Below are 27,882 nucleotides of genomic sequence, written 5' to 3'. Positions count from 1 at the left end.
TCTCAGACAATTTCCCTAATTTCACAGTTAATCTACTACACATTCCCATAATTATGTTTTGTAATACACATTGCATTCGCAATCACTTGTTTATAATCTGTCTTCCTATTTTAAGAATATGTATTCCCTGGGTGCAAGCCTTTCTATCATGCTCATTGCTGTATTCCCAGAGTCCAGCACAGAGCCTGGGGCCAAATACACAGTGAATAAATCTACAGACCAAGAATAAACGCGAGGCTCAGAATCATAAGAAGTCAAGCAGTGTATTTCAAGAAGGAATGAGCATTCTACCAAACTTAGCTTAAATGTCAACCTAAAGCTAACTGATGTTAAAGAATCTGAATATCTTGGGTTAAATTGCAATTAAGAGTAGCCTAAGAGAGGAAATGTGAAATCTGAAAGACTAAATATTGTGCCTTTCAAGTCAATTTTTGACTATACTTTTATTACTTCATGTGCTCTGTGAACTAATCCATGTCTATGCATGTGCATTGTCTATCGTTTTGGTATTCTCTTTCTTCTCTCTCTTTTTTTTTTTGGTATTTTCATATTCATCAATTCAACAATTATTTACTCACTATCTCCTTCATTTATGCACTGCTATAGATAGATGCTAGATATAGGATGGATAAAATATCTTATAAGGAGGTTACAGTCTAATTAGAAAGATAGATGTGTAAACAAATCATAATGTAGCATTGAGGTAAGTACTAAAAGAAGAAAATAGTGATTATTTCTTTCTGCAAACATGAGGTGTTATTAATTAGGGACTTTCAGTTGCAAGTGACAGAAAGCCAATTTCAAATAGCCTAAGCAGAAAATGGACTCTGTTGGCTCATGTAACTAGAAATTCAAGCAATAGAGCTGAGTTGAGGGACTCAAGTATTCTTGTTGGGTATCTCTATTTCTTTCTGGATTTATTTCTTGCTGTTTAGGCCTCGTCTTCTTCTGAAATGGACTCTGAAGTTGGTTCTGCGGTGTACCACCTAGAGGCCCCCTGTAGGATGGAAGCACTGGTTTTCACCCACAGCTTTGGGGAGTGTTGGCTACTGATGGCTCAAAGCTGACTCTTTCTCGGGAAATTGCCCTTAGACAAGGGGAGGTGCCTCACTCAAAAGTTATGTCTCCTCCCTGGGAGCACCTTGCATCCAAAGACTGACCAATGAGTGATACCAAGGCCTAACCTCTTCCCTTGATTCAAGACATATATGAAAGGGCCATTCCAGCTTTAGAGCTACCCATGGGGTCAGTTGAGGAGTCTGAGGAACTTGAGAAGGTCTGACTCTTGTCGTATCTGTTCTATGAAGAGGCTTGAGTTAATTTTCTTATTCTGGATGTATAGGGAAGAAATGGAGAGAAGCAAAGAGGAGGAAATATGAAGTGAAATCAGAAGACTGTTTCAACTAAGGAAAAACCAAGCACCTCTCTAGGACCCTGCAATCTCCTTCAAGTGCTTGTGTGTAAGTGGGTTTTTTGTGAAAGCAGTGAAGAGACTGGGCTTCCCTCTAGGATTAGCCTAGGATGAAAGGGAACTGTAGAACACAGGTATATTTAGGAGTTTAGAGACATCATCTGAGGAAATAAGTTCTAGAACTTGGCAGAAACAGTGGTAGGGCTATAAACTCTACAGTATATAAAGTTTAATTGGTGAATACCTGGATATATCTTCCAGCAACAAATATCTTGGAGAATAAAGTGTAGATGTATTCTTTAAACATTTGAGCAACTAATAAATGCCAAAAAAATTCACAGCATGAAAAAATGAAGGTAAAATGTGGAGATATAAAGGTACTAATTGACCAACTAATTGATATAGTAAAGAAAAGATAGATTTTTTTTTTATAAGTCATTACTTAACTATGTAATGCAGAGAAAAACAGAGGGAAGAATTAGCCAGGTTTAAAGTTATAATGGAGAAATGAAATAGCAAGAAAAATTGGAAGTTAATTTTTCAAGGAATATTTAAGAAACAAATTATGTTCATCTGTCTATCATGACAAATAAACATAATAAAAATTCTAAGCTCCAACTAAAACTTTTTCAAAAATGTGTTCCCTTGTGTTTTATTAAAACTATCTCCCACCCCTACAAACAACTATCTTCTTACTCAAGGGTTTACTCAAATTTACTCAAATTACTCAAATTTTTACTCAAATTTAAAAATGAATTTACAACTGTGGATTGTAAATCATACCAGAAGATAGACAAATGAAATAGATAATTCCTGGAGAGCCATTTCTACCCTCTTACCCGGTTTTTTTTTTTTTTTTTTTGATGGTGTGACGATGCGTAAATGCATAAATCTGAACTGAAAATAAAATAGCAAATTAAGAGAGCCATCTACTGGCAGTTCATTGAAATTTGTTTAATTCATTGGATTTCTATGCCAAATACACTTCCAAAAGTAATACTGTGATCAACTTTCTGGATAAATTCTGACCAATGTTAATGCTATACTTTGTATGAAGGAGGATATCTGTAATATAATAGTTATAACTTGAAACATAGATACCCATACTTTGGAGTTATTCTTTGAAATTTAGTCAACTTGGCTATTACACTAAGAATGGTGATGACAGGGTATATGTAAAGTAAACGTAGAAAGAGCAGACGTTACATGTCTAGCACTGGTCCATGTACGAGATCTGACAATTAAGTTCATGAACTCATCCTAGAAAAAGTGCTACATACCTCACCGCTGAATATCACTACAGTCACCTTCGAAGTACTCCCGTTGGGAAGCTCTGCACCAACACCACTGCCTTGTCCACCCTTCAAAGCAATTTTGGAACTCTTTCTGGAATGGCCATCAGAGCTGTCGTCGTATAACCCTTGATGTCCTGAATGTCATCAAAATGTCTTCTTTTCAATATTTTCTTTGTCTTCGAGTAAAGAAGAAGTTATCGGGGGCCTGTGTGGCAGAGTCCTAGAGAGTAGTTTCCAGGCTCTCAATCTCACGTGGAAAGGTGCTGGCTCAGATAGTGGATGGCCATCAGCTGTGATCAGATGGCTATCAGCTGAAACCAGTTAGCCATTGGCCACCGATATAGCTGCTGTGGCTATGCCAGCAGGCGTGGATTGCAGCTAGCAAGTTGGGTAGTTGGTTGGCAGAGAAGCGGACGGCAGATTGCGGCTCCTGCTTTCTATGTCTCCAACCCAGCCACCAGCAAGAATATAGTGGTATGAACCCCCTATCCATGGCTCTGTTGGTGTTCCTTTTTGGCTTCACCATATGCTGTGTTCTGGTGTGGGGAGTGGGAGCTGAGTCTCTGCATTACAGGGCCAGATAAGGTGAGGAGGGAAGGTGTTTCAATACAGTTATTTGTTTACTGGCTAAAAACTCCCTCACAGACACTGTCGTGTGAGCTGATGCATTGTTGTGATGCAAGAGTCATGAATCGTTGGCAAAAAGTTCAGGTCATTTTCTGTCTAACTTTTTCACGCAGCCTTTTCAGCACCTCCAAATAGAAAACTCGGTTAATTGTTTGTCCAGTTGGTACGAGTTCATAATGAATAATCCCTCTGATATCAAAAAAGTTTAGCAGCATCATTGTGACTCTCGATTTGGACTGATGGAACTTTTTTGGTTGTGGAGAACTGGCTGACTTCCATTGTGCACTTTGACGCTTTATTTCAGGGTCTTATTGGTACACCCATGTTTCATCACCAGTGATAACACGGCCCAAAACATTGTCTTGCCTCTCCAAAAGGTCTTGACAAACTTCGACTCTCCTTTGCTTTTGTTCATCAGTGAGCTCCTTTGGGACCATTTTTGCACAAACCTTTCTCATGCCATTTTCAGTTAAGATTTTCCTGTTTCTCTATCGATGTTTACTTAGTATGCTTCTCACCGTCAGCCAATGATTTTGATGCACAATTCGATTAATTTTTTGCAATGTTTTCATCAGTCCTGTTCATTACTGGCCGCCCTGACCTCTCTTCATCAGTGACATATTCTCTCCCCTCAGAAAAACGTTTAATCCATTTGTACACTGCCGTTTTCTTCATGGCATTATCCCATAAACTTGGACTAACATGCCCTGATTTCACTTCCAGTCTTGCCAAGTTTAACGAGAAATTTAATGTTTGTTCATTGCTCTAATTCAAGCTCAAAAATTCTCGCAATAGCACACAAAAACACCCAACAACAATAAGGAACGCCACTCAGCAAGACACCGCCACACGTCAATACGAAACACAGCTGTGAGACACTGATATATCAAGGTTATAAAACCTTACCAAGCTGTTTGTACAGGGCTGCCAATGTAAGCTCACGGTGGCAAGTTTGCAAACTTAATTGGCAGACCTCGTACAATGCAATCAACTGAAGTCACATTGAAGAAGCCTAGTTATTAACTGGAAAATGTTCAAAACAAATTACCAAATCAAAATAATTAAGCTATAGTATTTTATCGTTTGCTATAAAATATATATATGTATACACAAATGCATAAATGTATGTATATATGGAAGGGTATACACAAAAATATTAACAAAAAGTTACCACTTGGCAACTAGATTATGATTTTTAGTTTACATTTTCTTTGTGAATTTCTGTTTTTGATTTCTGCACTGATTAGAAAGGTAATTTTTCTGATCTGTTCTCAAGTGCACTAATTCTTTTTTCAACTGTCTAGTCCACTGTTTAGCTTTTGCATTGAGTTTTTCATTTAATTGACTGCATTTTTTATTTCTAGAAATTCTGTCTGGTCTTCAAATCTATCTGGTCTTTTATGTTTTTCTTTCTTCTTTCCTTTATTTTTAAATAAAATTCCTATTGAGTAATTATATTTCCAGATATTCTTGGGTTTCTACTGTAAGTACTTGTGTTTGCTACCTCAGTCATGATAAATTGTTTCCTCCTGTGTTTGTAACCAGATTGTGATCACATCTTAAAAAGTATAGGAATCTTGTGGTGGCCTGACTTTAAGGCATGTTCCTTTAGGAAAGTTTTACAATTGCAGTTGATTCTCATTATTTGTGGATTACATATTTGCAAATTCAACTACTTGCTAAAATGTGTGACCCCCAAATCAATACTCATGGCTCTTTTTCTGTCATTGGTGGACACAGTTATACACAGAGCGGTGAAAAATATCAGTCTCCTGTGCACATTCCCAGCTAAGGTCAAACAAGATCATGCTCTGCTTCCTTGTTTCAGCTCTCATATGGTAAACAAGTGACCCTTTTGTGGTATATGTATTGCTACATTTTTCATTTTTCACATTCTTGGGCTTTTTGTTGGCAATTTTGTTGTATGAAATGGCCCCCAAGCTAGTTTTAAAGTGCTGTGTCTAGTGTTCCTAAGTGCAAGAGGCCACGATGTGCCTTACAGAGAAAATATCTGTGTTAGAAAAGCTTCATTCAAGGCATGACTTATAGTGCTGTTGCTCATAGGTTCAATGTTAATAAATGAATCATATATATATATATATAAGGTGTCTTTAAATAGAAATACACATAAAACAAGGTTATGTAGACAATGAAAGAGTAAAGTCATGTTAATGCAGAGTAAGTGTATGTGTGTGGGGAGGGAGAGGGGAGGTAGTTTCAGTGTAACTGTCTAAGCTGTAGGGGGTGGGGGGAAGATGTTTTGGTTCTTAGATCCATTTTACATCAGTTTCCCAACTCCAGGATCCCTGCCATGCATGGAGTGTCACACCAGACCTGAGTGAGGGCAGGCCCAAACGACAAATTCTGGAAATTCGTAAAATCTCCCCCTTCTTTTTTTCCTTCCCACATTCCAGAATAAGATACATACATTTACCCTTGGCTTTATTTATTTATTGTCTGCTTTTCACTCAGCATTTCTATTTTGTCGTGAGAGAGTTTGGGGTTTTCTTGTTCAAAAGATTACCTCTGTTACTTTTATACCTAGGAAAACAGATTATCAAGAGTCCATATGTACCCTTGACCACCCAGTTGAGGAAAGGTACAACAAATACTTCGAGCACTGTATTTTACAAATCAGAAAATAAGAGGTTAGGCATTCAAGCATTACTATCCTAGGAATATAAAGTAGCGGGAGAGACTGGGATTTGGAGTTAGACAATTCTAGATGCAAATTCTACTTCTTTCTTTTATACCTATGGGATCCTAAACAAATCAGTGAACTTCTCTCAGCTTCTAAAATAAGAACAACATGGAGAGCTGCGACTAAAATACACAAGTACCTGCTAAGATGTAAATGACTAAGAGTGTTAAGCAGTAGCTCTCAAAGTGTGGTCTGCAGACTTCTGGGGTTTTCAAAACCCTTTCAAGAAGTCTGTAGTCAAAACTGTTTTTATAATAATTATTATAAGACATTATGGTTGTTTTTTACTATGTCGATATTTGCACTGAAGTCTTGGGACTTAACAAATATGATCCTTCCCAGCTTTTGTGTTCCTGTAGAGAAGTCAAAAAGAATAAATATTAAGAGAAGTTCTCTTCTGGATACCTTTTGACTTTAAAAATACATAAATCTGTGCTCGCTTCGGCAGCACATATACTAAAATTGGAACGATACAGAGAAGATTAGCATGGCCCCTGCGCAAGGATGACACGCAAATTCGTGAAGCGTTCCATATTTTTGATAAGGGGAAAGATGAAGGGATTTGGAAGCAGCTGGTAACCACAAGATGGCCTCAGGGTTTTTTTGAAAATTAATTTGGGGAAGGTATTCTATAATGTTGTAAAGATTTTGTTGGGTATCCGATGGACATGCGTCCTATTTGGGAGACCACCTCAGGGATACTGTGGATACCTGATCATGGCATTGTACACCAGAAGCTAAACATTAATGAATGCCAACTATAATTTTATATATATAATGTGATGGTTCAGTGTGAGGTCGGAGGGATAGTGGATGGGGGGAGAGGGGTTCACAGTATGAGGGATATAAATGATGAACGTCTAAGTATTACCTTGTTTTGTACACCTGAAACTAATAAATAAATAAATTAATTTAAAAAAAATAAAAATACATAAATCTAATATTTTCATATATTTTTTTAAAAAACTACAGTTTTGTGATATCAAGATTTAATATTAATATCAATTTAATATTAATATTAAGTGAGTAGCCCCTTTTTGACCCTTCTTCCGATTGGAGACCTTGGAGACCCGATTGGAGTTGGAGACCTTGCTTTTGGTTCAAATGACAAATGACAAACTGTCAGTATTAGACTCTTTCCTCTTTCCTCTTTCTTCAATCTCACCGAATTCCTGAGTCTCCAAACGAGAGCAAGCGAGAGCGATAGCAAGAGACAGAGAGAGAGAGAGAGAGAGAGAGAGAGAGAGAGAGAGAGAGAGAGGAGAAGAGACTATTTTTAGATTCAGAAGAATCTGAAATTGGGCCAGACTGAAATTTAGATTAACTGAAGTAATGTTTATGAGCAGTATTTAACTTGCTGTCTTTCCTGGAAAGCAGTGTAAGGTAGAAAAAAGAGTACAGGTTTTTAAAAAATGTTAATGAATAGTTCATAATAACATGGGAATGTGCTTTATGTTTCAATGGTAAGTGAAAAGAGCTGGATAACAAATGATGCTTGTGAAACAATCACAACTCTGTCAAAAATCCAAATGAAAAAGTACACTTAGAAGAAAAGATATCAAAAAATACAGATCAAAATGTGAACAATGGTTGCCTTTAGATGACATTTTGAACGATTATTTTTTTCTTACTGCTTTTCTGCCTTAAGCACATCAGTTCTGTCACTAGCCCCAAGCAAGAGGAGCTAGTTTTCTGTCCCCATGCCTTAAGGGCCCTACATATAATATAGCCACAAAAATCATACTAAAAACACACACGAATATTTTTCTCATTCTCCCCCTCATTCTCAGCATGAACCCAGTGCAACCCCTCACCCTAAACATCCATTCTCATGACTAGCATTATTCTGGCCCCAGGGAAATGCTTCTCCACATCTTTTGCTCTACCAAAGGCATCTGTGTTCCAATGCTGTCATAATGGTTTGGGTTTGGGTAGTGGCAACCTAACAGAGAAACACTGCTTCAGAGCATGGAGAGGATTTGAGCAGCAAAATGTTTAGATAAGAAAAAAAAAGAAGTTTTGTCAAAACTTTTCTCTCAGAACGCATGAATGCAATAAATTCTTGCCTAGCAAAGAATCATTTCTCAGTAGAGCTAGGCATTCACTTTCTTACTTCTGTTCTTGTTCCAATTGGTGATTCCAAGGTACTTAGGAAATTAGCATGGTATTTGCAGCAATTGTATGTGGTCGCTGTGGTAGGTATTTCTAAAATGGCTTCCAGTGAATCCCACTTCCTTGTATGTATGCTCTTGTGTAATCATCTCCCCTTGAGTCAGGGCTAAATCTAGTGGCTTGCTTCTAATAAGTAGAATATAGCAAAAGTAATGGGAGGTCACTTTCACGATTGGATTTTAGGACTATGACTTCCTTCTTGTTGGCAGACTCTCTCTATTGCTTTCTTGGCTCACAAGCTTTGATGAAACAAGCTGCTGCTGCTATAAATGGAGAGGCCCATGTGGCAAAGAAATGAGAGTGGCTATGACCAATAGCCAGCAGGAAACTAAGGCCCTCAGTCCAACAACCCACAAAGAACTGAATCCTGTCAACAATCACTGAAAGAACTTGAAATTTCTTCCCCAGTCATGACTTCGGGTGGCACGGCCAACACCTTAATTGCAGCCTTGTCAAAGACCAGGAAGCAGAGGACCCAGCTAAATCATGCCCAGATTCCTAACCCACAAAATTTATGAGATAATAAATGTTCTTTAAAACTGCTAAGAGATGGGTAGTTTGTTATTAAAAAATACTTAACTAACACAATGGCTGAGAGACATTTTGCAGTTTTAAAATCATATATTACTCTCAAATGTATAAATATCTAGGTCTAAACATTCAAAATATATTCTGTCATAAAATATGATTACTTGTGCAACATCTTTTAATGTGCTTATTGGCCATCTGTATATATCCTCTGGAAAAAATATTCATTCAAGTCCTTTGCCTATCTTTTAATTGGGTTCTTATCTTTTTGTTGATCTGTAAATTCTTTATATACTCTGGATAGTAGATCCTTATCAGATTTATGATTTGCAAATATTTTTTCCCATTCTGTGGGTTGTCTTTTCACTTTCTTCACAGTGTCCTTTGATGCATGAAAGTTTTTAATGTTGGTGAAGTCCAATAGACCTATTTTTTCTTTTCTGCTTATGCTTTTGTTGTCCCATCAGAGAAGCAATAGCCAAATCCAGGTCATGAAGATTTACTTATATGGTTTCTTCAAAGAGTTTTATCATTTTAACTTTCATATTTAGATCTCTGATCCATTTTGAGTTAATTTTTGAATATGGTATGAGGTAGCAATCCAACTTTATTCTTTTGCATGTACAAAGGCAGTTGTCCTACTATTTGCTGATGAGACTATTCTTTTGCCATTGAGTGGTCTTGGCATATACTGCTTTTTGTCTCCAATTTTTTTAATTGTGGTAAAATACACATAATATACAATTTACTATTTTAACCATTTTAAGTGCGTATTTAATTATAGTCATATTGTTGTGCAACAATTAACCACCATCCATCTCCAGAACTCAGAATTCCTTTCACCTAACAAAACTGAAACTCTATACCCATTAAACAATAACTCCCCATTCTTGCTTCCCCAGCTCCTGGCAACCACCATTCTACTTTCTGTCTCTATGAATGTGACTACTCTAGTAAGTGGAATCATACAGTGTTTGTCTTTTTGTGACTGGCTTATACTGACACCTAGTATAATGTTCTCAGGATTCATCTATGTTGTAGTATGCATCAGAATTTTTTACTTTTTAAAGACTGAATAATATTCCATTGTATCTGTATACCACATTTTGCTTATCCATTCATCTGTTGATGGACTCTTGGGTTGCTTCCACCTTTTCGCTATTGTGAATAATGCTGCTATGAACATGGGTATACAGCATGTACTGTTTTTCATTAGGGAGAAAAACTTTTCCCAGAAGCTCCCCAGCAGATTTCCCCTCGTCTCATTTCCTGGAATTATGTCACATGTTCATGGCTAAACCAAGAGAATAGGCCACAATGTTTGATTTAGAGTCCAAACTTTAGGCAAATCATTAATTTATGCCTTGTAGGGTTTGGGAAAGTGTCCCTCCCCTAAAGTTCCTGGCTTTGAGGAGGAGGGAGGGTTCCATTATAAGAAAAGGAGGTGAGTGTTGTAAACAAGTCAGTTACACTCCCTGTTGCCAAGATCAGTGAAAACTTCACACACAGGTTAGGGTGAACCACAGATTTATACAGGATTTCTGTTTTGAAGCCTTGAGCCTGGTGAACACTATCTCGTATTCCTGTCATCTTTCATCATCATCTTTCTTTTTGTGTTCTCACCTGTGCTTTCTTTCCCATGACCCAATCTCCCACTCATTTTCTCCCTTCAAAATAATTTCCATTCCTTCTCTGATGCTCTAATTTGTACATCCTGATTCTCCTAACAGAATTTTTGCTTCACTTCCTGGTCTTCCCGCATATTGACTCTTCTCTGAAGATTCTGTCCCCCTGAACGTTCTTGAGTTTTTTGGTCTCATTATTTATGAACACGCTATCTAGAGATGAGTTCAGCGATCTCCTTGTTATTCAATGCTACATCTTGATCAGTAGCCTTTTGCTTTTATGTAAAAATCGTGTTCCTTAAAGGATTTCATGACAGTTGCCTACCTCCTCTCTGTCACATTTTGGCTTCCTGCTGACTAGCTCAGATTCCCACCTACCTGGTTCACATTCCAGGCCCATGGTTTCAGCTGTCATCTAAGACTGATGACCCCTCCCCCAAAGCTATATATTCAGCTCAACTCTTCCTCTTAAACTTCAAGTCTAACTGCCTCCTGGGCGTGGCAACATGACAACTTTGAAGCAGTCCGAATTTAACACACGGAAAGTAGAAAAAAAACAGAAACCTGGGAGTTTCGCTGGATTCCGTCTCCCCCTGACACCTCCTCTTAATTCTATTATCCTAATATTGCTGACCAATTTTTTGCTTTTCCCTCATCACTATTTCAGATATCCCGGTTTTTCTTAAACCCAAATTTTGAAAACAATCTCCCAATCGGTCTTTCCAGCCCAAGTCATTCTTCGTAATACTGCAACCAGCAGCCTAAAATGCAATCTAATTATATCATTCCCTAAATGGTTCCTTTTATAACTTTATAGGTTAAAGTCCAAGATTTTTATCATAGTGTACAAGGCCCCTTTATGAAATAGCCTCAGTCTTTCTAGCCTTATATTGTACCACTCCCCCACTCTCCTGTTCTGGCTGTAATAAATTTACAGGTTGTCCTAAACTGGTTAAATCTCCCTCTTCTGAAGCTAGTTAATAATTATTTTTATCATTTAAGTTATCTCAGAACTTCCTCCTCTAGGATCCCACAATTTGAAATTAACTGACACCCTTGTGTTCTTGTGTTGCATTTCAAGGCTAAGGTTTACTTTGTAGCACTTGCTGAAGTGTGGCTATGAAAGGAAAAGGAGAATGGAATAACATTGAATTTAGGAGGGAAGCTGAGTTCATCGAAGTTGTTTTCAAAATTGTGGAGATTTTGTGCATGTTTGTAAGCTGAGGCAAAGAGGGCAGTGGAGAGAGATTGAAGATATAAGAGAGGTAACAGAAATAAGGTCACTTGGACATGAGAAACGTTTTCACCAAGTTTTTCCTAAAATAATTTTTTAGCCTTTAGAAGTCTACAAGGTATTCATCTTACCAAGTCTGAGTTCAGTTTATCTTAAAATATCTTTGATCAGGCATTTATGGAACACATTTGCTTATTAAACAGAACCTTCATCTTTCCCTGGGTCTCGGAGGCAGATGGATAAGAAGGATTCTTGGTAGAAGTTAAGGATTAAAAGTTTACTAACAAAAATCTGGAGCTCTATTACAATCAATAACCCTAGAATGACTTATATGCTTTCAGAGTATATGCCTGGGATATGATGACATTTTAGAAAGGGCTTGACAACTTAAGATAAATATTATATATGGGGTGTGCCAAAAATGTATAAATATGACTTGTATTCATCTTGTTACCGATATATATTGACTATTACAATTTTAATACAGTTTTTTCCTTTCTTAAAATATGTATACTTTTTTTGGCACCACTGGTATATACATATATTGGAACACACAGTGGTAAATTGCTGTCTTTTATTGACTTTTGAATGTGTCATTCTGATTAATCAAATATTCTGGTTTTAATAGCTACTTTATTATATAATCTGAATTATTAATTAAAAAATAATAGTTTATGCTAAAACTGCAAAGTATGAATGAGAAGGGAGTTTCAGGGCCTCATTCATCACTGTGAACTCCCACAAACACTAATGGAGAGCCAATCACTCTGCACAAAATACTGTGCTTAGAGCTGAGAGACACACATGTTAAAGAATTGGTTGTTGCTGTTTAGAACATATACAAGCTATTATAGAGTTCCAATTAACCAGGTGTGTAAGTGATTATTAAAAGTCGATGTTACACATATTTTACTTTCTGTTTTCCATTCTGATAAATTTCTTTTCTTCTCTTCATTTTCCTTTCAATCTTTCCTAATAATCAAAACTATCTGTGCTTCGTGCCTAGGCAGAGTGTTTTGCATCAGCATAGTGTTTGTTGAACTGAAATGAACATCTTGTCCAATTGCAACTCTTCTGTGTTTAGCAAATGACTGAATTGGAAAGTCAAGACACATTTGGAGGAGAGAGTATTGCTGAGCACTGCAGCTGCAAGAATCTCTTTTAAAACCCTAAATTCTGTTACATAAATTATGTATTCTTTAAACTCTTTTCCACATTCATTTACCCAATTGATCACTGAAACTGCTTTAGAAATATGTGTATCAAATATTTAGAATATTTTTAAAGCTACCTTAATAACATCCCTAATAAGTGGATGAAATTATGTGTTTATTTACTATAAACACCTATGAATAGCAGACGACCTAATTATAGTTTATCATTACCTCTGAATCATTCCAAAGGAAATATTTTCTCTCACTGTGTTCATATTGTTTTGGTGCATGAATATGGAGAGCAGCAGCTTGTTTTCCATGATCATAGATTTTAAATATTTACTTGCTAGTGCTGCATAATTTAGCACACTGGAGTTTGAATGCAGTCTGTATGGTAGCTGAGGCCATCTCAGTGTTACAGGATATAATTTCCCTCTGTGACTTCTATGCGAAGTTTTAAAAAGGGAACTATTCTAATCCATTTTTTTCCCTACCAATTAAAATTTGATTTTCTGTAAACCCATAGAAAACCAATGTTTGTAATATACACACATTTCATTTTGTATAATTACCATGTAGTTTATTTTCAGAATCCAAACATTGTTTCTCAGGGCCTGTTAATGCACAATATCAAAAATGAAATATGTTCATCCTTGTAATCCAAGTCTTAATGAAAGTAACAAAAAGACATCCAGACAGCTTGTTAGATGCATATTATCTGTCCTAAGAAATCAAAACAGAGTTTTTGTGTTTTATAATGTGGAACCACACGCTAACTAAAGGCAATCAGTCACTTTGTTTGCTCTCACTAGTAAATGTTACATTTGTGATCTTGCTACATCCTTTATGTGATTGGTTACTTAGTTGCCCTACCACGTAATAGAAAATAAATATTCCAGTTACATGTTTTTGTGAGAACAATAAAAAAGTAATTCAAACCATTAAACACATTAAGAAGTTGAAAAATATTTTCAAATTTAATTTTGGACTTTTTATCTGTGTATTCTGATTTTCTTTCCCATGGGGTTTCACAGACAGGTAATACAGACAGTTAATATTTTTTGCTTCTAGCTATTACTACAATTTCCTATGCAATTCAGGAGCGTATCTGATAGTCCTTGTCCCAACACAATCTTGCAGTACAGCAAAATGACAGGATTACACATTCCTTGATATTTTGTTAAGTATTTACCTATAATCCCAACTATCGCTTGGCTTAGTTATCTTCACAACAGGATGGAAGGAAATACTGCTGTTTTTACCAAAGTGAGGCTTGATAGGAAGGTCAACATAAGTCTACGGGATTTAACGACTCTGAAATCGCTTTTGGGATTTGCGGGTATCGGGGGCTGAGTGAAGAAAGAGGGGTGCTCTGCATGCTGGATCTTGTAGTTCCTGCGACGAAGGAGAGGGTGTGGTGTTGCACGGCATGCTGGGAGTTGAAGTCCAATGATTTATTCAACAGGAACTCACGGTAGGCATCATGTGGTTTGTCGATTACAGTGCTTACGGATGGATACTTTCCCTTGGTTCTGCGCTTGCCGTAGTGATGACTTAGGGGCTGGGAGTGGCGAACCAGGAAAGAGGGATGAAGTCAGCCCATAGGCGGCTGTTATTGCTGCCACCAATCGAAAGGATTTAGTGCCCCGGAAGTGCCTGCCCCATTGGGTCTGAAGGGGAGGCCGTTCCTCCTACTACGGTGGCCCGGGGCTGGAGGTGCCGTGGCGGCGGCGCTGAGGTGGGAGCGTCTGCAGGGGAGCGGGCTGTGTTCGCGGCGGCCTGCGTTCGAGCCGGACCATTTCCCGGGGTGGTGGCTCCTGCACGTTCTTGGCACTTCTCCCGTTCTGTTTCGGTGAGGGGTCGACCTGGGGCTAGCGCAGTCAGGAGAAGGTTGGGGATGACCGTCTGGGTCCCCGAGAGACCGGGTTTCTTGCGGGGGTGGGGGGCGAGTGGGGGCCCCCCCGTGGCTCACCGTGTGGGCTCTTGGAAGACTTGGGCTCTTCCCCTCCCCTCCCTTTTAGTGTCGCTTGTCTCCTGACTCCTTGCCCTTTCTGGGCTGCAGAGCCTGCCCGCGGGCAGCTGTGCCCCTTCTCCTGGTGGCTTTTCTTAGGTGTTCCAGGCACGACCTCTCCGACCCTAAGATAGCGCATCCATTTAACTCCTGTTTCTTCCCGTTGAAAAAAAGTAAAAACAAAAAGAAAAAAAAAAAAACCCCAAACCCGAATCCCTTACATCTCAATATTCTCATTTCCCCCTATTTGGCCTTTTTTCTTTCTTTTTTCTCTCTTTTCTTTTTCTTTCTTTTCTTCTTTTTTGTTTTTTGTTTTTTACTGCTTCAGACGTTCCCACGCTCTCCTGAATATCTCAATGCTTTCCCATCCAGACATTGACGGTCAGTTACTTTGTTTTGTTCTCGTTCAACCTCAACTCTTCCACCTCCATCTCCATGCTTCTAAGGTCTGTTTAGATTGGAGGCTCGAAGGCATTCTTACGATGGCTGGTGAATAGGAAAGACGTCAGTGGTCCACTCAGCTGGACTCTGCGTGTTGAGTTTATATTAAGATTTCATTGGTTTACGGTTTCGTTTTGTATCCATTAATTTTCCCGCAAGGAGTTAGTTACGACCCTGTGGTTAGAGGAGAAAAGCTGGTCCTACATCTCGTGTGATTTGGATTGCTTACACAGGATTTTACCCCCCTCTTTCCTACTCAGGACATATGTCCCCAGTAGAATTTTGCAGTGATTTTCTGTCAATTACTAGCAGATAGACACAAGGGAATACTCTTTCCTCCTTGGTTGCTGGTGATTTGTAATTAGATTATGAGTCTTTGAAAGTACGCAGAGGGGTTGGAACGGCTTTGAAAGGTAAAGTCTGTGGATGTTCCCAGTTACAAATTAATAAAGCCTTTTTACTGAACAAGGAAGAGTTTCTTAGTCCAATAATCTGATGCTATATTGAATTAATTATCAGTTCATTCACTGTAAATAACAGTTTAAAGTTAAGAAGTAGCCAACATATGGAATTGTGTAGTTTAATAAAAGGTTTCAAAAACCATTTAACCGATGTTCTTTTTCTATAAAATGAATGCAAATATATTGAAAAATTTATTTGTTGTAATTATTTATGAGAGAGTCCTGGTAAATGATCTGGTAAAACAGCATTGTATACTATTCACTAATGTTTTGTAGACAGAAATTTTTGTACTTCCTTGCTTTTTGGGGACTATGTAACTCAAATAAGTTTGCAACTTCTATTCTGATTATTGCACGGTAGAAATTCTATTAGTAAAATTATTGTTTTGTCAAATATAATCTACATGTGTCAGTAAAATACAAATACTACTAATACTTATACCCTGTAAAATTGGGATTATTCCTAATTAATCAGGAATGGTTTCAGCCCTGCTTAATATTTGGGGCTAAATATAAATATTTCAGAATTAATTCACTTATGAAATTCTTTATTGGATAACTAATAAGAGGCTCGATATTACTCAAACTTTTTATATTTTTCCTGAGATTTTATTTAGTAGGCATTTATTGAATACTTCTTACTATTTAACTATTGACACAAAATCATCAAAATCTTTATTGAGACCATCCTTTTATACACAGGTCTGTACTAGATGCTATTAAAGCATTATTGCATTTAATTGTTATAACAACTCAGTGAGCTATTGAACATTATTTACATTTAGCAGATGAAGAAACTGAAGCTCGAAGAGTGCAAGTTATTTAGTCCAGTTCTTTACTTTTCCTATTGTAAAGATTGGCTTACACAGCTGCAAAAATTTGTTCTCTACCCTGGAATATATAAAGAGCGTTAATTCAATAAATATTTGCTGAGCAGCTATTATGTATCAGATATTGTAGGTGCTGGGGATATAACAATGAACAAAACAGATAAAAGCCCTGTTCTCAGGGAGCTTTCATTCTAACAGAATATATGAGATGTAAACCTTGCTTTCAAGAAGCATAAAATATAGCCAATATGCATTAGGTTTTATGTGTTCTAGAATGTTAAAGTTGAAAAGAGGTTAGGGAAAATTTCATGAAGAAGATGAGATTTGATCTAGAACTTAAGTAGCAAGTAGGGATTTGATAGGTAGGAATTGGGAGGAAAGTAATTCCAGCTTGAGGCATCAAATGAATAAAATTCTGAATTGTACGGGAGAGAGATTAGAAGCAGGGACAGGTAATTGGACTGCTTTATATCTTCAGTTTCTTGTACATCGTAGTTGCACATTGTTGGTTGATTTGAAGCAAGAGCTCAGCTATGAGGCAATGAGACATTAGGTAGATCTAATATTATTGTAGTGGAAATGGAAAAAAAGGAATGGATTTGATAGTTGTTAGTGAAAGAACCAGTAGGCTCTGTTAATTATGGAATGTTTGGTGCACGGTGGTTTCCAAAGGAGAAGAGAGGCTAGATTACCAGATTTGAACCGAGTGGGCCAGGTGTTATTACAGACTTTCCTATTTCATCAAATCATGAGATTTTTTTTTAAAATTCCAAGATGCATCATTATTTTATTAAAAACTATGAAAAAATATTGCTAAACAACATTGTCAACTGTATGATGTATTCAGTTTTAGAGTTAAAATGTAAAAATGTGTGACCCAGAAATGATGAAATAAGGTACATCTTATGATGGTTCATGAATGAGCCTTATAACTACTTTAGTTTTTGGACTATTTATAAATAAATCTGTAATCTTTGACGTGCATTCAATCATTTAACATTTATTTATTAACTAGGTGCTCTTCTAGGTCACAGTGATATAGTGGTCAGTAAATACAGTCTCGACCCTCATAGTACTTATTGCATAACAGGGGAAGCAGTCATAAATCATATATTCCATCAAAGAAATTTAAAGTTGCAGCAATTACAAGGCTATGAAAAAGTACTTGATGTAATATGGAGGAAAACTGATTACAGATGGGATTAGGAGTGTGGATGGGGACAGGCCAGATGAGAAATATTAATACCTTGGAAAAAGTGGTGGTGAAGCTAGATAGAAGAGGATGGGTTTTAGAGATATTTAGGAGGTGACGGGGTGATGGATTGGATATGAGGAATGAGGGAGAAGAAAGTGCCATCGGCCACCACTAGCTTTTTGGCTTATGTAACTGGATGGATTGTGGTATAGTTCACTGAGATAGAGAAAACTGTAAGTTGGCCAGGTTTGGCGGGCTTTGTTAATATTTTCTTTTTTATTGTGGCATTAGTGTTCAAAGTTAATTTCTTAGTTATTCTTTTTTTTTCTTTTATGCCATTATTTCAGTTAAGTGTATTTGAGGAATGGTGTACTTGAAATAAGTGTTTTCAGTATTTTTTTCTTGAGTGAGCAGAGATAAAGTTCTAGATGAAAGCATTTGGAAATACGTTGGTATTTGTTTTGAATTTATATGTAGCATTCAATCATATATAATATAAATAGGTAAGTGAGTAATACAGTATATTTTCATCTTTATTTTCACTTGTGATTTGGCAGTAAATTGGGCATCTGGTTAGATTTTAACCTTATTCAATTGGTGTATATGTAAATGTAAATCTGTATCAGGGAAAAAAGGCATGCTTTTGATTTTTCTTTGAAATGTCTCCTTTGTGTAATTTTTGACAGATTTTGAATCAATATGATCAGTTTATTATTTAAATTTTACATTTCATAGTAAAGCAGTAGAGTGTATAGAGCAAAGAGCATGGGTTTTGGAGTCAGACTGCCTGGATTAAAAGTATGTTTTGCTGTTTGCTAGCAGTATGACCTTGCAGAAGTTTAGTCGTTTTAAGCCTTTGTTGTTTCAATCTATAAAATGATGATAATAATAATACCTGCCTTATAGACTTGTGAGAATTAAATGAGATGATATATATGCATGTTAACAAAACTCCTGGTACAGAGTGTGTGTGTTTATTATTATAGTGATATGGGGTCTGACATCATCTGGAATTCTGTGCCAACCTTTTAATTTTAGAGTTCTCTATAGCTAATAGCTCTCAACTGGAGAAAAAAATCATTCGGTAGCCATATTTGGATTTGGAGAAAATATATAAGATAACTGTGCTTATTCACAGTCATGCTGGATGAGTCATCACATGTCATCTTGCACAGATTCTTATCAGAGATTATGTTTAGTCTGCACCTATCATAGGAAATTAATGTTAGATTGGTTTGTAATAGCTTATTATTTATTAAGATTATTACTTTTATTTTTAGCCAAACCTTTTGCTCTTATGGATAGGATGAAGGAGTAGTTGGATTTTATAATATAAAGTCTGATCAGCTGCTCTAAAGTCAACTTAATTCCCACCCTACCTTTTTCTCCCACCTTTTTTCATTTGCATGTTTCAGACCTATAAAACGTTGAAAGAGTAGTACAGCAATACTCTGTGCCTCACCTAGATTCACTAGTACTTAACACTATGCCTCATTTGCTTTCTCCCTTTTTCTACACACACAAACTCACACTTTTTTTTCTTTCTGAACCATTTGAAAGTAAGGTGGAGACATTATGACACTTCACTGCTAAATACTTCATTATGCATCTCCTAAGAATTAGAACATTCTCCTACGTAACTATAATGCCATTAGTATATCCACATAATTTAGCCTTGGTATTATAGTATTATCTAATGTATAGGTCATATTCAAAAATTAAAATTTCCCCAAATGTTCCAAAAATGTCTTTATAGCTTTTGTGTGTGTTTGTGGCTTAAATGCCTATTTTTTAAAAATTAAATTTATTGCAGTGACATTGGTTAATAAAATGATGTAGGTCTCAAATGTACAATTCTGTAATACATCATCAGTATGTTGATTGCATTGTGTGTTCAGCACCCAAAGTCAAATCTCCTTCTGTCACCATATATTTGACCCCCTTCTGCCTTTTCCCCTCCCTTCTTACCCTCTGGTAACCACTAGAGTGTTATCTGTGAGTTTTTGTTTGTTTGTTTGTCTTGTTTGTTGCTTTCAGTTTTATACTCCACATATGAGTGAAATCGTATGGTTCTTGACTTTTTTGTCTGACTTATTTCGCTTAGCATGATCATCTTATGATCCATCCATGTTGTCACAAATGGCAGTACTTCATCTTTTCTTATGGCTGAGTAATATTCCATTGTGTATATATACCACATCTTCTTTACCCAATCATCTATAGAAGGACACTTCAGTTGGTTTTCTATCTTGACTACTGTGAGTAATGCTTTTCAGTCAGCATTCTTTTACAGACTTTCTTCTTTCATCAGATTTGTCAGTCAGTGGTGGTCTTCTGATGAGGAATTATAGGTATTAGTTTTCTTTTATTTGAGTCCACCAGGAAGAGAATACATTTATGTAGCTGTTCTTTGGCACAGGTCAGTATAGTTGTTTTTTTTTTTAAATACTGAATCCTACCAGAGATTATGAATTGTATTTAGTTGTCATTTCTCTCTGTTTTCATTTATCTAGACAATCCCCATGTTTTCTCTTTTTCCACCTTTCTTCCTTCCTTTTTATTTATTTATTTTTTTGTGGTCTTTCAAGGCATTGACATTTTTAGAGTCCAGGCCAATTGTCTTGTAGAATGCCTCACAAAATGAATTTGTCTGATTGTTTCCTCATCGTTTCAGGTTAAATCATTTTTTTTTTCAAGACTGCAAGTATTGCACAGGAGATATTCTAAACATTTCATTTGATCCCATCAAGACTAATGAAATGGTACTTTGTCCCATTATTGGTGATGTTAAGGTTGATCACTTGGGTTAGCCAGATTTATGTATTCTAAAAGTATCTTTTTCCTTTTGTACTTAATTAATCTGTGAGGGTGATACTTTGAGATCATTGGATATTTTGTTTCCCAGCAATTTTTTTTTTTTTCTATTTAGTGGTTTTAGTAGCCATTGATGGTCCTTCCCTGAATCACTCATTGCACTAGTGGTTGCCAAATAGTGGTTTTCCAGTTCTCTAAATCCTTCTACATGTGTTTGCTGGCTATTTTCTCTAAAGGAGCTATTTCTCTTCTCTCCTTTTATTTTAGTATCAGTCTGTACCCAAGATTCTCTTTTTAAAAAAATTTATCCACTGTATTACAACACTTGACTGTATTTCTTATTGATGATTAAATTATCTCGTTTGGTTAGTCCCTTCAAACTGGTTCCTCTGGTCTTTGTATGTCCAGATATTGGTACCAAGTACCGTTGGTATTTGGGCACATTCTTACTTTTTGTACAATAAGATATTCCAGGCCCACTTTGCGTACTCCCTGCTTGAGACCTGGAATCAGCCATTTAATTTGGAGTCCTGGTTCCTTTTTGTGGTAAACGGTGCTTAGAAATCCAGATTTGTCATTGACTGTACTGTTAACCTTTGAGCAATTTAAGGGTTGGAGGTGTCGACCCCCATTGCAGTAAAAAATGCGCATATAGCTTGACTCCCCTAAAACTTAACCACTAATAGCCCACTAATTGTTGACTAGAAGCCTTACTGAAAACATAAACAGTTGATTGACACGTATTTTGTATATGTATTATATACTATATTACAATAAAGTAAGCTGGAAAAAAATGTTATTAAGAGAGTAATGAGGAAGAGAAAATACATTTACAGTATTTATTGAAAAAATTCGCATATAAGTGAGCCTGCACAGTTTAAACCTGTGTTGTTCAAGGGTGAAGTGTTCTCATAGTTACTGGAGTATCATTGCTTCTAGGCCCTGTCAATGGACACACACACACACACACACACATATCTTTGGGGTTTTTTTGAAGAAATCATGAGTTTATAGGAGATACCTTAAATTCAAATTCAGAACCACAGAGTTCATTTTTACCTTCTCTCAGTTCATATTTGTATATCCCTTTTTGTACAGGGAGAATTCTGTTTCTCAACCACATCAATATATTTACTCATCTAATCTGTCCTACAACACGCATATAAGATAGTTTTGGAATTACTATGCCAATAGTAACAACAGATTTACCAAGTAAAGATTTCTGTGCCATTTTACATCCTGAGAGTGTATCCCACTAACGATGTATAGTCAAAGTAGGTATTCAAAGTTTTTTGAATTATTTTTTTCTGTGTGATTATGTTATCAATTTGAAATATAGTACAGTTTCTACTAAACTACTTTTAATAGATCCTTTCTATAAAATCAGTTATCTGTAAAACTACTAAAGTAGACATTATAATTTAAGACTTTATATCATAATATATAGTTTTAGGGAACTCCAGAACGGTTGTATCAGATAGAGACTATACAGTTTTTATCTTTTTAAGGCTTTAAACTTGTAGCTCTATTTTCAAATTGATATATTATTTAAAATGAGAAATGATGAGAAAAATGATATCAAACAATTCCGTTTGTAAGCCAAAACAATCGTGTTTGTGAACATTTGAAACAATGTTCTTTTGACTGATGATACAATTCAAGCATTAATCTTTAACAATATACATAATTGTTGATCGTACTTTAACTCATTCCTGAGAAATATGGCTAGTTTCTTGTATTTATACCCAGAATAGAAAGATTTATGTTGTTTGTATGTCCTTTGTATTTGAAGAATGCCAGTTGTAACTGTGTGTTACCCTGTGATATTTTTTCATGTGTGAATAGTCTCATTGGAAAGGGGAAATATTTCTCTTACTAATTACAGCACTTTTTATTTCTATTGTGAGACATAACCATATACAGTCTTGAATTCTGGTTAGTTATAAACATTTTGCTTATTAGAATGTCAGGTTAATCAGGACAGGAACTGGATTTCATGGCTCATTGTATCTCTCATAGCACATTACGTAAGTAACCACTCAAATAGTACACGTACTTGATGAATAAATAAATGTGATCTTTTATTTATTTTTAAAATTTTATTGGGGAATGTTGGGAAACTGTATTTCTCCAGGGCCCATCGGCTCCAAGTCATTGTCCTTCAATCTAGTTGTGGAGGGCGCAGCTCAGCTCCAAGTCCAGTCTCCGTTTTCAATCTTAGTTGCGTGGGGCACAGCCCACCATCCCATGCGGGAATTGAACTGACAACCTTGTTGAGAGCTCACGCTCTGACCAACTGAGCCATCCGGCCGCCCCCTAAATGACTTGTAATTACTAGACTCAATAATATGGACATACCTTTTTCTTGGCAAAAGTAATTAATGGAATAGGACTTAGGAAAAAAGCTTACCCGTATTTACTTGTTACAAACCTCAAACTCACTGTGTCTCAAACTGAATTCTCCATCACCCCCTTAGCCTTTTCCTCTTGGGTTCCCTGTTTCTGTTGATGCCATCATTATCCTCCTAGACATCAGACCTGAAATCTCTGTATGTTAGCATATAAACATATGGATTTGTATGATCTCACTAGTTCTACCATCTCAGCCTGTTGCTTATTATCTCCTTATTTCTTATCCCTTACCAGTACCCGGAGTGAGGCCCTCATATATAACAGTCTTCTAACTAATTGAAGGAACTGAGAATATTTAATTTGGAAAAGAGACTGTGGAGGCGGGGAGGAGTAGGAGGTAAGTCTTTCAATATCCGACGGGCTATCAAATGGGAGCGGGATTAGTGTCAGGGCACAACCAGGATCTGTTCACGGAAACTAAAGGACACAGACTTTTGGTGCTAGGTGTCTTAGAAGCAAGTATAGTTGTTTAAAATTAACCGGTATCATGTCGTTATATGGATACTTTAGAAGAGTTACATTAGTAGAGAAAAAATACTTTAAAACGTTATCAGGCTTTCAAACTTCTAGCTGTGTTTTCAGCTCAGTACCAAGCTCATTGCGTACTGAGCTCCCTGTTACAAGTGTTGACGCAGAGGTTGGGTGAATAGGCAAGGATGGTGTAAAGGAGATCTCACTACTATATGGACGGGTACACCTGGGTAGTGATTACTGTGTCTGAACCAGAGGGCAGAGCAGATTCCTTGGGGATGGGAGTGATATTCTTTCAGTCTTTCACATTTACACATTTTCTTTTCACGCTCCTCCCTACCCCAAGTGATTACTGATGTTGTGGAGTGTATTGTGTGGGAAAATGGTCAAAAACTATTACTAATACTACTGCTTACTAGTTACTAGATGCTTTGGAAGTTCCCTTTCAACTCTGAGATTCTGACATCCTTCAGTTCTTGTAGAGATTAAGTTTATTTTGTTGACTAAATGATTTGACTCAATATGTTACTTCTTAAATGTAAACTGCATATTTAACATTTCTCAAACTTGGATTTTAAAATATGGAGTCAAATTCATAAAATCCTCTCTAAGACCAAGGTCCATAAGTTTAGCACTTGTGTTTTCTTCTATGTATTTTAATGTTTCAGGTCTTATAGTTAGGTCTTTGATCCATTTTAAGTTAATTTTTGTGTATGGTGACTAGTAGCAGTCTAGTTTCATTCTTTTGCATGTTGCTTTCCAGTTTTCCCAACACCATTTATTAAAGAGGCTTTCTTTTCTTCATTGTATGTTTTTGGCTCCTTTGTTGAAAATTATTTGCCCGTATATATGTGGGTTTATTTCTGGGCTCTCAATTCTGTTTCTTTGCTCTATGTGTCTGTTTTTCTATCGATACCATGCTGTCTTGATTATTGTTGCTTTGCAGTATAATTTGAAGTCAGGGAGTGTGTTACCTCTGGCTTTCTTCTTTTTTCTCCGAATTACTTTGGCTGTTTGGGGTCTTTTGTGGTTCCATACAAATCTGATGATATTTTTTGTTCTATTTCTTTAAAAAATACCATTGGGATGTTGATGGGGATTGCATTAAATCTGTATGTTGTTTTGGCCATTTTAATATGGCCGTTTTAACTATGCTGATTCTTCTAATTCATGAACATGGAATATCTTTCCATTTCTTTATGTCTTCAATTTCTTTTAATAACATCTTGTAGTTTTCAGTGTATAGGTATTTTCACACCAGTCTATAGGTATTTCACACCCTTTGTTAAGTTTATTCCTAGCATTTTATTCTTTTATTGCAGTTGCAAGTGGAAGTGTTAAATAAGTCAGATGGAAAAATTCAAGAACCATATGATTTTACACGTGTGGGATATAAGACAGAAAGCAACAAATGAACAAACAAGACAAACAAACAAAAGAATCATAGACACTGACAACAGTATGGTGGTCACTAGAGAGGAAGAAGGGTGGAGAGGAGGTAAAGAGGTTAAAGAGGGTCAAACATAGTGATGGAAGGAGACTTGACGTTCGGTGAGCATACAATGTGATCGTCAGATAAAGTATTATGGAATTGTACACTTGAAACCTGTATCATCATATTGACCAATGTCACCCCATTAAATACAGTTAGTAAAATTAATTTTAAAAATAAATCACAGAGGCTGTAAACATTCAGAGTTACTTTGGACTCATCAGAGGTTACTAAGATCCTGACATAATTAAAATTGTTCTATTTAACTATAGTAAATATTATGTTCTTAGAGATAAGATCAAGGAATGCTTAAGACAGCCAGATATCATTAATGATGCTGATTGTAGTTGTCAAGTAAATGATTGACGTCATTTACTCTTTATATCCCTTTTGGGTTGGTTCTGACAGCCTTACTTACAGTGTGTGAACATGTAATACTCAGTGCTGCACAAGTGGAGATTTTTGGCTGTAGGAACTTGATCGAAGGGGGTAAATGAATATCTTCTTAGTAAGTAGTTTATTTCATAGATGTTTTTACTTTTTAGAAATAAGAGAAAAACACAAATAGTACACTTTCTTTGAAACATCATTATAAAGTAGCTATGCATTGATTTAGTGTTTTTAAGTGGAGGATGTGAACCTTAGGAATTCTAACAATGTTTATAAGATGTATCCTTGAGGCAAAACTACTTTATGAGTCTTTTTGCTACCAGTTCTTTGTTCCTTTTTAAAAGCCAGGTTCTTACCATGTGCGTCTTTATCATGTTGCTGTTCCTTTTCTCAGTCTTTTTGTCTTCATCTGTTAGTGCCATCTACTTTGCCTAACCCTTAGCTCTGAAAGGGGGCAATCCAAATAAATGTTACCAGTGCTATCCTTTTCTCCGTACTTGCCACTTTAAAAGAAAATAAAAATGCCGGGTTTATAAACTGAACACAAAGTTCAGTGTGTGAAGATAGAAGATTGGCAAGTATAGGTAAAGAGAAGGAATAGAAATGGGTGCAACAATTGAAGTTTCTGTAAACAAAGAACTGAACTGGGGAGAAGAAATGCGAACAGAGATGACAGACCAACATGTTGAGAGACATTCGAGGTCAGACAAGGGATTGATATTTGTTACTAACAATGCAAGCAGGTAGAAAAGGTTGCAGTAGATGAAAAACTTAGAGCAGAACTCACCATTCACTTTATTGGATGGTATCGCTAAAAGCACATCAAAAATTCTAAATCAGTATCTATATTTCATCTTGCCGTAAATACCATTTGGGGAGGAAGCCCAAGCATACGCAAATCCTGGAAGTCTGCAATGTTTTTATCGGTTGTACTATGTGACAGATATATTCTCTAGAAGCAGTCCCTGAAGTTCTGTCTTTCAGGAGCTTTTACTTGGCTTTAAATCCTCAGTGGTTAAAATATTCCATCTATTGCCATATGGGAGAGGCTGATTACCTTCATCTGCCCTTCAAGGACATTGATAGGAGTACCCTTTAGATTTATCAGTTTATAATTTATTGACAGTCTTAATGTGTGGTTGTGGTTAGAAAAGTGACTCTCTGGAAATGACATCTGGCTCTCAGTCGATGATTTTCATATCAAATGTTCTAGCTCTGCCTTCCAAAAGGACTCTGCTTAATTCTCACATCATTAGCAATAAAGTTGAGTATAATAATAAACCTCATCTGGGAGCGTTATCTATGTTTACTGAGATAAAATAAAATAGAGTTTTCCCCTCTTTAATGCTATTATCTTTAATTAATAATGGATTTGTCACAATTGTAAGCAGTGAGCAGAAATGTGGAAATGGTGGGTGATAAGATTTGTTGTAGTGTGCATTAGTAAAGAAAGTTTACTTGAGAAAAGAATGATTAATTTCTCTAAAGTTTTAAGAAATAAACCATAAATCCCTTCTAAAAAGTGTTTGGAAATTGTGGAGAATGTTATTTTGATGACTTTCCAGACCGAGGCTCTGACATTACAAAAATAAACACAAGAAATTTGGTGTATCACTTTGGTCACTGGGGCAGTCAAACCAGGTATTTTAGGTACTGTAGAAGATTGAAGTATGCTGGGTAATGGGTAAATTATCACTTCATTTTATACTTGATAGACAATGCATTTTAATTTTTTTTTAATTAAGAAAGCTTTTGTAAAGGGAATTTGTGGATGAGGATAGCTTAGAATTTTGCAATGAGATTACTATTCATAAAGTTCATTGTAGTTTCTTCATTTGTGTTTTTTGCTCATTTGTAGTTAAACTAAAAATACTGTTGGTCTTGCCTTCCCTTGGCTTGTCTAACAGATATAAAGAAAATATTTTAATGGACTGGATGGACTCAAGTATTAATTTATTCTTTTTTCTCTTTCCAAGTCACTTGTTTTAAGGAGAAGCAAAAGTTATGAATTAAGGGATATCAGCCAAATCATTTTATTCAGCCAAAGTTGTTTTGGGGAGTTACATTGAGGAAGTTAAAGTTTTCCACATGACTAAATAGCTGAATCAAATGTCTTTAAGAACCACAAGAATAAAGTTGTTTATCTTAAAAAGGAAAAAGCACTTTGTCTCAGCATTTTTATATTTCTTATGGGTTGCTTAGGGATTTTGTAATAGAATGTCTTCTTGGCAGATTTCTTGGTCAAGCAGTTTTAGTTGTTTTGTTAGAATTTAATATAACCTGGGCACATTTGTAGTTTTGTGTATTAAATTTTTCATTTGAGCAGTTTATTTTTGAATAATTTTGTTATTTTAAAAGAGGCTCGAAAAAAGTAAAAATATTTCATCTCTTAGAAATTCCACTTTTAACATTATGGACTTCTAGACATTGTTTTATGCATGTCTGTGTGTGTGTGTGTGTGTGTGTGTGTGTGTGTGTGTGTGTGTGTGTGTGTGTCATATGTATATACATACAAAAATATGTATGCATATAGATGCATAAATCATATTCATGCTTTCTCTCTGTTTTTATTCTATGCCCTGGATAGCTTTTTAAAAAAATAATTAATAAACTGCATT

The 27,882-nt window shown here is 36.2% G+C and overlaps 1 protein-coding gene across 7 annotated transcripts in view; it reads left to right on the top strand.

Annotated features, from left to right (window-relative positions):
• The first annotated feature begins 14,324 nt into the window (after positions 1 to 14,324).
• Positions 14,325 to 27,882, top strand: part of ATG4C (autophagy related 4C cysteine peptidase) — a 64,927-nt gene continuing 51,369 nt past the window's right edge. The window contains exons 1-2 of one of the 7 annotated variants that reach the window (XM_081054865.1): positions 14,325 to 14,485; positions 23,146 to 23,248. The gene's annotated coding sequence lies outside the window, so the exon portion shown is untranslated. Of the gene's footprint in view, positions 14,600 to 15,504; positions 15,613 to 23,145; positions 23,249 to 27,882 lie in introns of those variants that run through there. The other 6 variants (XM_081054863.1, XM_081054868.1, XM_081054866.1 and 3 more) reach the window with 6 other exon arrangements.

The sequence above is a fragment of the Rhinolophus hipposideros genome (assembly GCF_964194185.1).
Source record: "Rhinolophus hipposideros genome assembly, chromosome: 8".
Lineage (NCBI taxonomy): Eukaryota > Metazoa > Chordata > Mammalia > Chiroptera > Rhinolophidae > Rhinolophus > Rhinolophus hipposideros.
Note: the sequence above shows the minus strand (reverse complement) of the source record. Positions and strands in the feature narration are given on the sequence as shown.